Below are 14,998 nucleotides of genomic sequence, written 5' to 3'. Positions count from 1 at the left end.
TCAGTAGAAGAAGGGAAATAATAAAAATCAGAGCAGAAATAAATGAAACAGAGACCAAAAAACAATAGAAAAAATTAATATAACCAAGAGCCGGTTCTTTGAAAAGATCTGACAAACCTTTAGCTAGGCTTACCAAGAAAAAACGAGAGAAGGCACAAATAAGTAATATCAGAAATGAAAGAGGAGAAATTACAACAGACACCTCAGAAATACAAAAGATAATAAGAGAATACTATGAAAAGCTATATGCCAACCAATTCGACAATCTGGAAGAAATGGATAAATTCTTAGAATCATACAACCTACCAAAACTGGATCAAGAAGAAGTAGAGAATTTGAATAGACCAATCACCAGTAAGGAGATCGAAACAGTAATCACAAACCTCCCCAAAAATAAAAGTCCAGGACCAGACGGCTTCCCTGGTGAATTGTACCAAACATTCAAAGAAGACTTAATACTTATCCTTCTCAAACTCTTCCAAAAAATTGAGGAGAGGGGGAAGATCCCTAACTCATTCTACGAAGCCGACATTACCCTGATACCAAAACCAGATAAGGACAACGCAAAAAAAGAAAATTACAGGCCAATATCACTGATGAACATTGATGCAAAAATCCTCTACAAAATACTAGCAAATCGCATACCACAATATGTTAAAAAGATTATACACCGTGATCAAGTGGGACTTATTCCAGGGATGCAGGGATGGTTTAACATTCGCAAATCAATCAACGTAATACACCACATTAATAAAATGAAGAATAAAAATCACATGATCATCTCAATAGATGCAGAGAAAGCATTTGACAAGATACAGCATCCATTTATGATAAAACCTCTGAATAAAATGGGGATAGAAGGAAAGTACCTCAACATAATAAAGACCATATATGAGAAACCCACAGCTAATATCATCCTCAATGGTGAAAAACTGAAAGCTATCCCTCTAAGAACAGGAACCAGACAAGGATGCCCACTGTCACCACTCCTATTTAACATAGTACTGGAAGTCCTAGCTAGAGCAATCAGGCAAGAGAAAGAAATAAAAGGGATCCAAATTGGAAAGGAAGAAGTGAAACTGTCACTATTTGCAGATGACATGATTTTATATATAGAAAACCCTAAAGAATCCACCAGAAAACTTTTAGAAGTAATAAATGAATATGGTAAAGTTGCAGGATATAAAATCAACATACAAAAATCAGTTGCATTTCTATACACTAACAACGAAGTAGCAGAAAGAGAAATTAAGAATACCATCCCATTTACAATTGCAACAAAAAGAATAAAATACCTAGGAATAAACTTAACCAAAGAGGTGAAAGATCTGTACCGAAAACTATAAAACATTGTTGAAAGAAATTGAAGAAGACACAAAGAAATGGAAAGATATTCCGTGCTCTTGGATTGGAAGAATTAACATAGTTAAGATGTCCATACTTCCTAAAGCAATCTATAGATTCAATGCAATCCCTATCAAAGTTCCAACAACATTTTTCACAGAAATAGAACAAAGAATCCTAAAATTTATATGGAACAACGAAAGACCCCGAATAGCTAAAGGAATCCTGAGAAAAAAGAACAAAGCTGGAGGTATCACACTCCCTGATTTCAAATTATACTACAAAGCTATAGTAACCAAAACAGCATGGTACTGGCACAAAAACAGACACACAGATCAATGGAATAGAATCGAAAGCCCGGAAATAAACCCACACGTCTATGGACAGCTAATCTTTGACAAAGGAGCCAAGAACATACAATGGGGAAAAGAAAGTCTCTTCAACAAATGGTGTTGGGAAAACTGGATAGCCACATGCAAAAAAATGAAAGTAGACCCTTACCTTACACCATACACAAAAATTAACTCCAAATGGATTAAAGACTTGAATGTAAGACCTGAAACTATGAAACTTCTAGAAGAAAACATAGGCAGTACGCTCTTCGACATCCGTCTTAGCAACATATTTTCAAGCACTATGTCTGACCGGGCAAGAGAAACAATAGAAAAAATAAACAAATGGGACTACATCAAACTAAAAAGCTTCTGCACAGCAAAGGAAACCATCAACAAAACGAAAAGACAACCTAACAATTGGGAGAAGATATTTGCAAACCATACATCTGATAAGGGCTTAATCTCCAAAATATATAAAAAACTCATGCATCTCAACAAAAAAAACTACCAACCCAATTAAAAAATGGGCAAAAGACCTCCTTCTCCAAAGGAGATATACACATGGCCAACAGACACATGAAAAGATGTTCAAAATCACTAACTATCAGGAAAATGCAAATCAAAACTACAATGAGATATCACCTCACGCCCGTCAGAATGGCTATAATTAACAAGACAGGAAACAACATGTGTTGGAGAGGATGTGGAGAGAGGGGAACTCTCATACACTGCTGGTGGGAGTGCAAACTGGTGCAGCCACTATGGAAAACAGTATGGAGATTCCTCAAAAAATCAAGGATAGAACTACCATATGATCCAGCTATTCCACTGCTGGGTATTTATCCAAAGAACTTGAAAACACCACTGCGTAAAGGTACATGCACCCCTGTGTTCACTGCAGCGTTATTCACAATAGCCAAGACTTGGAAGCAACCTAAGTGCCCATCAAGGGACGAATGGATAAAAAAGCTGTGGTATATATACACAATGCAATACTACTCAGCAATAAGAAACGATGAAATCCAGGCATTTGTGATAACATGGATGGAGATTGAGGGTATTATGCAAAGTGAAATAAGTCAGAGGGAGAAGGTCAAATACTGTATGATTTCCTTCATTAACTAGTAGATAATAACAACAATAAACAAACACATAGAGACAGTGATTGGAGTGGTGGTTACCAGAGGGGAAGGGGGGAGGGAGGAGGGTGAAAGGGATAATTCGGCACATGTGTGTGGTGATGGGTTGTAATTAGTATTTGGGTGGTGAACATGATGTAATCTATGCAGAAGTAGAAGTATAATGATGTACACCTGAAATTTTTACAATGTTATAAACCAATGTTACTGCAATAAACAAAAAAAAAAAAAAAAAGAAAGAGGAGAACTGGCAACCATTTCAAGACAGGGGACTAGAAAAAAGCGTAGATAAAACAACTGGACAAATGGACATGTTCAGAAAGGGAATAATGCGAATGGTAACACCTACTGAAGAGGCTTTTCCTGCTCAAGGTCAGAGGAAAATGCCCTAATTGAGTATGCACAGAAGAGAATATTATAACAAGGCAGAATGGAAGGGAGGACAGATTTGAGAACTCTAATACATGAGATTTGTTTAGGACTTGAGTACAGGTAATAAGTGTCAGACCTGGGATTTTAACTCAATTCCATCTCACCCTAAATACCATACATCTGTCTATAGCATTGTTTCTCAAAGGGTGGTACATGACCAATGTCATAAGAATCATTTAGGTAACTTAATAAAATAGTAGGTCTCTAGATCTCTCAACCAGAGATTCTAATTGAATAAGTTTAGAGAAGAGCCCAGAAGTCTAAACCTTAATTAAGTCCCTCCACATGACTGTGGTGTAAATGGTGGATGAAACACACAATGACAAATAATACCAACTTCTAGTCCACCTCACATGAAGACAAAGGATGTTTAGTTTGCAAAAGAGAAAATGTACTGGGAGTGGGGGTGGGGGTGGGGTGGGCACTGGAGAAATAGCTCTGGTGAGAAACAGAAGCTCAACAGGTTGAAATCTCTTAGAGGTAGATTTTAAGGAAGAATTTTAAAACCAGAACTTAGCAAAAGAGGAATCGACTACCTGAGGAATTTGTGAGTTTATCGTTACTGGAGATGTTACAGTAGAGGCGACAGAAGCATTTTCTAGGCTGCTGAAAATCTGTATTTCTCAGTATAGATAACGATCCACTTGGATCCTGATCATCTAAGGGTACATTTTACCAATGTAGATTGGGGTCTATTCAAAACCTACTGAATCAAAATCTCTGGGAATGGATCCTGGGGATGTGCATTTTTAGGAAGCTACCCAGGTAATTCTGATACAGTTAGACCAGCGTTCACACTGCAAGAAAAACTGGTAAGGAGGTTAAGTGCACGTGCTTTGCATGAAATGGAATCGAGTTTAAATCTCCACACAAAGATTTTATCTAATTCAGCATTGGGAGTAAATTCGATGAGAGGTGAACAAGAGATTGAGTGGGGGAGATGGGAGCAGTTTTAGCAAATCCTAGGTCAGCGTTTTTCCCCTATAATTTGTCATTGACAGTCTAGAAGTGGTTGCTAAGCATTTGTATTTTCTAATCTCCTCAGAGGATTCCAATGCATTGCAAATGTTGAAAACCACTGTACATGATTATGTGTAGCTCTAGAGTTAGAAGTGGTTGATCAAGGATCACCTGCATCAGAATTGTCTTGGGAAGATTACTGGAAATGCAGATTGCTGCATTTACCCAAGACCTAGTAAGTCTAAATTTCTGGGATGGGGAGCCAAGAATTTCCATTTTAAACAAGTTCGCCACGTTATCCTTATAAATGCAGAAGTGTAAAAACCACAGCTTAATACATAATTCTATGTCTTCAGCATCCTTTGCATGTCTTCTCAGAGTCTAATTCTCTCTTTGGCGCTACAAAGTGAATTCAATAAATTTTACTGACCGATTGACTGGTACAGCTGAAATTGTCAAATTGTATATTTTACCAATCATAATTATTAAGTGAGATTTTCATTTGTTTCTATTTACAGTCAATAAGATGTCTATTAAGGAATTCATTTGAGAGGTGTAAAACAAATAAAACATACCCAGTAGTTTTTCTTCTTTAAGATAATTAAAACACCTTTTTAAAGCATGGGATTAGTGGTTAGAGAACGTGGATATATTTAGTTTTCCAAATTCTTAACTCATCTAGTTGAAAACAATTTCTAGAAATAAATTTGTGTGAAGGGGGTGGGGATAAAGCCCACTGTGACATTTAAACCATAAAATAAATGCCAAATTTAGCAGATTATCTGGATGTTGCTAAATACATCGGTATTTTACATCTGGATTTTTTTATACAAATGTTTTTTCAACATATTAACCTAGTCATCATAAAGTACTAAGATGTAAGATTGCTATAATGGCCTAGTTATTTAAAGTGCTTTTTAAAAATATCTATTTTTCCACAGAATACTATAAATACTCCAAAATCATTTTTAAAGCAAAAGATAAGATTATATAGACTTTGGCAATATCATTATCATAATTATTTTCTGCTACTGTTTATAATTATAGTCTCTTAAACCATTTCTAATATGTTTTTATGGATATTCAGCACATTTTAAAACACAAATGAGCTTTCTCAAGAAAATGCTTACTCATGCAGTCATAACTTGAGATTTATATGTTCAAATATACGTCCAACAATCCTACTGCCAATTTCTCCCTCACTCTGGCATAAAGCTTGGAAAGACAGAGCTCTTCATGGCTCTGGGAGACCTGGGATCAATAAGCAATTTTAGACCCTTCCCTTACTTTATCTGCCTCTTTCTGATGCCATAGGACAGATAGATAGCCCAAGGGAATCATCTCTGCCTCAAACCTGCCATACCCGTACAACATTCTTACCTCAATCTTGACCTCCTCAGATACATCATCCAGTGCATGTTGAGTTACATTATCTGTCCTTGTGTGTCTCTGTGTGTGATCATGTTAAGCTTTGAGCAGGAGGTCCTGGAGGAAGGAGGTACCACCATCACTATTAGCTGCAGCAGTATGTACTGAGTGCTATACTAGGTAATTTACATATATTACCTATATTCCTCAAAACTGCACTATAAGCATAGGAACTGTATTATTATCCTCATCACACAGTTGCAGAGACAGAGGGTCAGAATGATTATGCAACTTATCCAAGGTCAGAGTCAGTGACCTTGAAATGCCAGAACTTTAACTCAGTACCATCTTTGGCTAGCACTATACGCAAAGGTTCATGAGAGGCAATCTAGCACGGTGTTGAACAGCGCTGGCTCTGGAGCCAGACTGCCTGAGTCTGAATCCAGACTCTGTCAATAACTGATTGTGTAATCTTGGGCAAGTTAACCTTTTTGGGCATCAGTTTCATCATCTGCAAAATGGGGATGATAATAACAGTACCTATCCCATAGAGTTGTTGTGAAGATTAAAAGGGTTAAAACACGTACCAGGAGCTTAGTAAGGGATAAATAAATGCTAGGTAGTATTAAGTGAGTTTAAATGAAGATGGTGAACTCTAATCATTCACTGGTTACATGATAAAGAGGAAATTTGTCTCCCTGTATTAAGACATTACATGTCAGTGTTTGTAGAAAGAAAGTTCAAGTCTTGACTAGAAAGAGATAGTTGATATTTCTCACTCCTAGACAAACACTAGACTCCTTTCTAGAGCTTAAAATATTTTCCTAGACATATATTGTTCCTTACTTCAAATGCATGTCATCAGCATTCCTTTCAAATGACCTTTTCAAATTTGCTAACTTATGTCTATGAGTTAGAAAGTGACAAACAGCCATTGATGATTAAGCAGCTAGTAACTATGGGGGATTGGAATTTGCCAGCTCAGAATATGTCTCTGCCTGAATGACATTTTGGCATCCACCCCCACTAACTAACCAAAGGAGTTTGGGATGAGAGGCCTGCCCCCAGAATAGGCCATCATCATAGACATCTCCAGTGTCTTGTTGGGTCCAGGCTAAGCCCATTCTTAGTTCTGGTTACCCTTTATGAGAGATATTTACATTTGAAAAGAAAATCTCCATCTGTAAATGTATCTTCTTCCCTGTACCAGGAAGAAGGGGGGAATGGCCTTACTTAGAAACTTATCAGAACGGAAGGCGAGGACTTAAATCTGCATGATAAACTTACTCATTGTTAACTGTGCTGTTTGGGCAATATGCTATCTGACTCCCACTAGGTTCCTATAGATGACATCTCTCTGGAGCCTGGGTTACCATGGTAACGGGTGTTTGAGCTATTTTTTTCAGGAACTGAACCCCTTGTCCACTTCATGCCGGACCACCAACCCATCAACTGGGCCCTTTTGATGACAAGAGGTTGGAACTCCACCCTCAGGGCATGTTAATGCCGCCATTCTGTGAACATGTGTCCTACAAAGAGACGTGAAGGCTGACTACACTTGCGCAGATCATCAATTACCTCATCTCTCCTCACCTCCAATCATTTCAAGGGGGCAAGGGACCACCTTGCCCCCTTCCCCATAAATACCCCTGAGTCCCTATTTTCAGGGAGGTGAATTTGAGACTTGTTCTCCCATTTTCCTCACTTGGCTGCCTTGTGATTAAACCCTCTTCTCTGCAATCTCATCATCTCAGTGATTGGCTTTCTGGGCAGCGGGCAAAAACGGAGCTGGTGGGGTAACAAGATCTCCCCTCCCCTCCTTAGGAAGAACATTGGCAACGATTTAAGTGGCTCTTTATTACAAATGAAGCACATTGAACTCCTATCTTCAGGTAACCGTGTCTTCTCAGTTTTACATCAGTCCTGTAAGAAGTTTTTGAATCATTATCCTCAGGTTGATCTGATTGCTCTTAGGTATTCATGGGGCCTTTTCAAGTCTAGATATAGGTTTCTAAGAATACTCAACTCCTTTTGAATCACTGAATCACAGTAAGGTTTTTGTAGACAGTAAATAATACAGAAACAGGTATCAACATTTCTAATATTCTCTTTTATTTAAATAATTCAAGAAGAATAGTTAAACCATATGTTTCTAGTGACTTAGTAACCCTAAATTATGTCCCTGGAAGTACTTTGGATAGTGAGAACAAAGCTCGTCTACCACAGAGCTCAAGATTTGGAACGCGTAAAATATTTTATCTGCTTCTCTGATTCCTTTTTTAAATTCAAAAGGTTATCCTCATTTCACAATGGCAAAAGCTGAAAGTTGAAGAGGCTATGAGTGGTTTACTATTATGATGAAAGTATTACCATTACTACTAAAGATTGTAGCGAATGTAGTACCCAATGTTCAAGTTACTATTGATGCATAGCAAATCATCCTAAAACTTAGTGGTTTAAAACAATAAAAATCATTTAGTTATCTTTCATGGTTTCTGTGATCCAGGAATTTCAGGAAGGGTTCAGCTAAGTGGTTCAGGCTCAGATCTCACATGCTATTGTGGTCAGATGGTGATTGGAGCCAGAATTGCAGGGATGCAGAAGCAGCAGGGGTCTAGCCAGGCATTCTATTCACTTCACGTAGTCTCAGGACCTCTCCACATGGCCTGTCCACATGAACTAGTTTTAGCCTTCCTCATGACACTGCACGGAGCCCTCAAGACGGTTGGACTGCTTACATGGCAGCTCAGGGCTCCAAGAAAGTATCCAAAAGAATCAGGCAGACACTGTATCACTTTTTATGACCGAGCCTCAGAAGTCACATTTCATCACTTCTGCATGCAATGCAGAAGTTACACGTAGTTACAAGCCCACCCAGATTTAAGGGAAGGCAAACATAGACTGCACTTCTCTAAGGGAGAATTGTCTTTATTACTTTGTAAGAAGAACAAGTGGGGTGGGAGATATTGTTGCAGTTATCCATGTAAAATACAATCTGTCACACTTGGCATTTGTAGTTCTTTATATATCGTTGATTTGTGCACCATATTTAAACAAAATGTTTTTTGATGTTTTGATAAGTAGTTTGTTTTCATAGAAAAGACATAATTAAGTGGGTACATATGCTTTCCTGCATTCATCTAGGACCATAAAAACTCTGTATAGACTAAGACGACGAAGCTAAAGAACCACCATCCACAATTCTCCAAACTTATTTGGTGGTGGAGCCCTGTTGATAGCACCTCTATCAACATTTCCTGAAATAGTATTCCATGGAATATAGTTTGAAAAATTCTGCTATGAACCAACAGTAACAATATTTTTTAGAGATTTACAGTTTTAAAAATTACAAATGACCCATTTTAGTAGTATCAACATATCTGCTGACACATCTAGTCAAAAATTATAAGAAATGTTATTTCTTCTGTGTTAGCATTATGTGTAGATGTGTTGCTTCGTTTTTTGTTGAGATTTATTGTTGGATGCTATATCTGCCAATGATAAAAGGACGTTCTAATTGAATTTCATATCTTTAGTGTTAAACATGGTTTAGCACATGATATCAATCGGCATCTCCAGCAAAGGAAAAAAAAGTGAAGATTCATTGCTGAACATCTAAGAAGAAATCACCTTAGTGTGTACATGATTCATTCTACTTCACTCCATTTCATATATGATGGGCATATCCCCCATCATCCAAAACCTTGGAAATTATAGTTTTATGATAACTTAATCACCGAGTATAGATCACAACGCTTAAAAGACAGCAAGCGAATACATCATTTACTATTCTAGGCCAAATTTAGCTAGAGAATAATTTCAAATGTTTTAATTGATATCCTCAATGTATTTTTGTTCAGTTAGAGTTTTAAATGAGAGCCAAGAGCAATGATGACCTTTAAATATCCTATTCATTTTAAGATCGCAGTAGATGATTTTAAACCAATTAATTATAAGCATTATAAGTAAATGAGTTATTAGCATTCATGAATTCTATAACAGCCAATTTGTTCCTGTTCCCAAACCCTTGAAGTGCCTATTTTATAATTTCTTGGAGGTGTAACCATAGGAACTAAGTGGTTGCCAACATAAACCTTTATAATTAATGAGGGTGTTTTCACCTTTTTGAATCATTTTGAAACGTATACAGAGCCCAGGTAACATACCTCAAGGACTACAGTTTCTTCAAAGTTAAAAAGTTGTCTTACAGCTTTCCATTCCCTAGGGTTCATTTATTCAGTAAACATTTACAGAGTACTTGGTTTGTGCCAGGTACTATGTTAGACACCATGAAGGATAAAATAGGAATCAAACACTGTCATTACCATCCAGGAGCTTAAAATATAGGAGGAGAAGTACAACATTTACCCAGGTTAGTCTGCTATCAACCAGAATATGTAAAATATCATAAGAGAAATAAACGAAGTTGTTTCCTTGTAAAAATAATTTTTGCACAAGGGAGGGCTATAGTGTGTGTGTGTGTGTGTGTATATATATATATAAAATACTAAAATATAAATTTATATTTATATATATATATATAATCTCCCAAGGGATGAGTATGCTATATATTTATATATTGCGTAGAAGGAAAGAAGGCAACTGGAAGAGGCAGAAAAAGAAAGAGAATGAGTCTGCTGTCTTTCCAGAGTCAGGAAAATGAACGACATCCAACACAAAAACCTGAGCATCCTTTCTCCCCAACTACTGCTACTACCTGAAAGACATGACTCCATAATCTCCAGGATTTAACAAAGTCAGTTACAGCAACAAATTGGTTGTTAATGTTATGGTTTTAATTATGTTAACAGTACTTGTCCATATAAAAGACTAGTTATCCAAAACACTGATTCAATCACGCTGCTGTATTTCTGCCATATAAGCACACTTCTTCTAAATCTCTAGATCTTGCAATTGAACTGCAGAGCTTTTAGAGGAGAAAGTCAATACACTGGCATAATAGACTTCGCTAGGTCTTCCACGGTGTTGGCAGAACAGAGTTAACTCAGATCATGGACCTTATATTTCCTGTAATTGAATGTATGTATTTTGAATGAGTTTTTGCCTTGACTTTCATTGTAACAAGAGATGTATTCCTTGGAAAAGATAAAATGAAACCAAATAAGATACAAGGGTGTAGGGGGGAAAAGGGAGAATCCCCCTCTGCCCTTTACCTTAAGGTTCTTATGGCTGGCCAAATAATTAACAAGACAGGTTAGCAGGAGAAAATAATACCAAGTTTAATAACATGTATACATGGGAGAAACCAGGGACACTGCGTTTCTCCACACAATAGCAGAAATTCTTGTCTTAAATACCATATTCAGCCAATGACAAAGGAGGATGTTGGGGGTGGGGGGAGTCAGTTACAGGAGATTACCACTAAAGCACAGTAAACAAGAGTAAGGTTATTATGCAGATTTAAGGCCTCACTTTCCACATTGATAAGTTTCTAGAAATGAGGTTATCCCCCCTCTTCCCAATACAGAGAGGGAGATACCTTTACAAATGGAGATTTCCCTTATAAATGTAAATGTTTGTTTGGCAACTCCTCGAAGGGCCATCCAGAGAATGTGGCCAGAGAGACAGAACTTCCGATAAGATGGGCTTATGGTGCCTTTCCTATTGTAACATCTATTTTACATTATATTACAGCCATTAGATGGAAGATCTGTTCCAGGAAGGAGTTACTATGTCAAATTCTTTAGGCAATTAGTGGGGGAGGTCAAATGTCCATCAGAGAAAACAATCAAGGCAAAGCGAGATATTTCAGGGTGGCCAAATCTTGATCTCCCACAAGGGTCACAAAGGAGAATAAACAATCACGTTCTATATGATTCGAAACTGTATATTTAAGGAGAAAATGCTAATCCTCTGGCAAAATGCTAATACTATTAAACTATGGCACTTAAATTTATTTATAGTCAACAAAAACTTAAGAATACCTAGATGTATAAAACATAAACATGACAGCTTCATTAAACCCGCTAGAAAAAATATGTACCCAACTCATATCAACAAACTCTTCTTTCTCAAGTTCCAAGGCTTAAGGTGTGCGGATTTTGGAGTCATGTATCCTACCACTCTGTGGATGCTACTAGCACATTTCTAAACATAAACACTGGACAAAACAGAGAAGAGAATAGGGGAACATGAAATAGGCAAAGAACCAACAGAATCAGCAATCTATAAATAAAGAAAAGGACGATTCTTGTAACAAATAAGTATTCAATGGGTAATGGCAGAAAGTAAAGGAGTGGTGTGGGGATTTAAAGAGACTTGTGATAAAGGGAAGAATAAATTCTATAAATTATCAGCACAGTATACAATATATTTTATAAAGCTCTGAATTTAAGATATTTTAAAGTTCTGATTTTTCTTTATCAAAGTTTCATTTAATGGGATACCTTTTTCTCTCTCAAATACTAGGTTTCTCATTTGCTAAATGCTATAGTCCTATAGCCTTCTCTGCAGAAACTTGTTTCATGAATCAAGGGAGGGAGATGTCTAAACATTCTTTAATAGTTGCTTCTTCTCCCAACACTGCATTCCTCTCTCTCATTGACTTTGATAGCAGTTCAAATAGTCCTATGTTGCCCCTTCTATTGATTTAATCAACACATAGGCTTGTGAACCTTTCTTTGAAGAGGTTTGACCTATTCTTCAGCTGAGACATAAACTTCTCTCTCTGACAAAGTTAACACCATTCTGTGCTCTACAGCACCCGTGCAGAAGTGAGATTAGTAGCCTTGCAGAAGCTAAGACCTGTGGGAGTGCCTTTTTAGGTGAGAATTCAGAGAGCAGTGAAACCCATTATGCACAGAAGGCTTTCACATCACCCTCTAAAATGAGCCAGAAAACATTTTCCCAAGGTTTGAGAATTCATCAAGTTTACTATTTCGTCATTCAGGAGGCTCCCTGAAATGACAGAGTACAGTGCTTGACAACTGGCTAAGGTCTGACATTGGCTTCTGAATGACTCATGCTCAAAGAAAACCAAAACATTGGGCTTTCTTTGCCTCCTCTCTTCTCCATCTGGAGTTTGCAGTGGTTTAATTTCCTAGGTCACGCTAAATGCAAACACCAAATAGAAGGTATAATCAGGCCTTAAGGGTGGTTTCTTGCAGTAAAGGGCTTATATTCACAACTGAGCCATTTTTATTCTTAGCTTGAACACACTGTCCCTAAGTAGCCTAAAAAGGCATTAAGAAAATACTCAGATGAAGGGTCTCTAAAAGGAAGGGAGGAAGTACAGGCAGAGAGAAAAATCAACATAGTCTGAACCTTAGTTGAATACTTTATTCATGATTAAGAATAGATTGATTTTTAATAACCTCAAACTGCGCTGCAATGTCTCTTTTTATTTAAATAAACATATTAGAACAATTTTAGATTTGCAGAATTATTAGATCTGGCGCAAAGTTCCTAAGTACCCCACACCCTGTTTTGCCTATTTTAACATCTTACAGTAGTAGGGTATATGCGCTACAATTAATGAACCCATATTGATACATTATTAACTAAAGTTCATACTTTATGCAGATTTCCTTAGTTTTTACTTACTGTTCTTTTTCTGTTCCAGATTCCCTCAAGATAGCACATTACGTTTAGTTGTCATGTCTCCTTAGACTCTCTTGGTTCTGACAGTTTCTCAGACTTTTCTTGTTTTTGAAGACCTTGACACTTTTGAAGAGTATGGATGAGGTATTTTGTAGAATTTCCCTCAATTTGTGTTTTTCCGATGTTTTTCTCATGATTAGACTGAGGTTATGGGTTTAAGGGAGGAAGACCACAGAGATAAACTATTTTCTTCTTGCATCATATCAAGTGGACATGCTCTCCACGTGTCTTATCACTCATGATGTTAACTTTGGTCATCTGTCAGGTTTCTCCAATTTAAATCTACTATTTTTCCCCCTTTCCATACTCTACTCTTTGGAAGGAGGTCACTATGCAGTAAATTCCGTTATGCTCCACCTTGTTGAGAGCAGAGTATCTATACAAATCTTCCACAGAGGAGATTTGTCTATTCTTCCCCATTTATTTCCAAATTCAATCATTTATTTATATTAGTATGAATTCATGGATATTTATTTTTTATAATTTGTGTTATAATCCAATACTACTTTATTTTGTTGCACAAATTGTTCCAGCTTTGAACATTGGGAGCTTTTTCACTTGGCTTCTCTGACCCTTTGACATATCTCCATCACTGTTTTTTTGTTTTGCTTGTTTTGTTTAAGAACTGCCTTACTTTCTGACGCTAGAAGATGCTCTGACACTAAAAGACGTATATTTCCTGCCCCAGTCCTAGAATCAGTAATTTCTCCAAGGATCCTTGGTTCCTTTTATTGGAGAATGGTGCTAGAAACAAAGCTCTGGGTGTTAGGCATGCTCATTGCTACTGGGGTGTCATTTATTTTAGGCCTAGAAAAGTTATGTGTGTATACTAACCCATGTAAATATACAGATCTATAAATATTTCTACATGTATCTCTCTTTACCTATATTAAGGCAAATATCAATTTATACTGATATCTCCAACTCTAATCAATTACCATATGGATCATCCTAGCCCCCTTCTCTTGCTTATCTGCAGCCTCACACTCCAACAAGAAACCTGTCTCCCACCATCTGCCATCCATTTACCTAATTGTTCATTTCCAGTATACATGTATAGTGGTTTCAAAACTGTTAACCCACACCCTTGTGGGAAATACCTTTATCAAGTAGAATACAGTGCTTATGTACAGTTCCCTTTGACTTTATTCTTACAGAGTCTACTAATTTCCAAAGATATTTAGGTCAATATCTTATTCCCCCACTCCATTTAGTGAGGTTATTTCATGCATTTTTAATATAGATTCTTGTGTTACATTCTCTATTTCATCCTGGGATCCCCTAACTTCCTAGTAGACTTTTTTTTTCCCTCCTCAAAGCCCCAGTACATAGTTGTATATTGTAGTTGCAAGTCCTTCTAGTTTTTTCTATGTGAGCCCCTGCCACAGCATGGCTACTGACAGATGAATGGTGTGGTTCCGCACCTGGGAACCGAACCCGGGCTGCCAAAGTGGAGCGTGCTGAACTTTAACCACTAGGCCATCAGGGCTGGCTCCTAATAGACTTTTTAAAATTTGCATACATTAACCTTCAGTCTTTGTACTACCAAGTTTTAAGGGTTTTTAAAAATGCGTAATGGCACGTATCCACCATTACAGTAGCATATGGACTAGTTTCAGTGCCCAAAAATTCCCCTCTGCTTCACCTGTTTAAGACCCTCCCCCAAATCGCCAGCAATCACTGATATGCTTACTGTTTCTATAGTTTTGCCTTTTCCAAAATGTCCTATAAATGGAATTATATAGTATATAGCCTTTTCAGATTGCCCTCTATCACTTAAGAATATATATGTAAGATTCA

This window comes from Diceros bicornis, chromosome X (assembly GCF_020826845.1).
Source record: "Diceros bicornis minor isolate mBicDic1 chromosome X, mDicBic1.mat.cur, whole genome shotgun sequence".
Taxonomy (NCBI): Eukaryota; Metazoa; Chordata; class Mammalia; order Perissodactyla; family Rhinocerotidae; genus Diceros; species Diceros bicornis.
Note: the sequence above shows the minus strand (reverse complement) of the source record.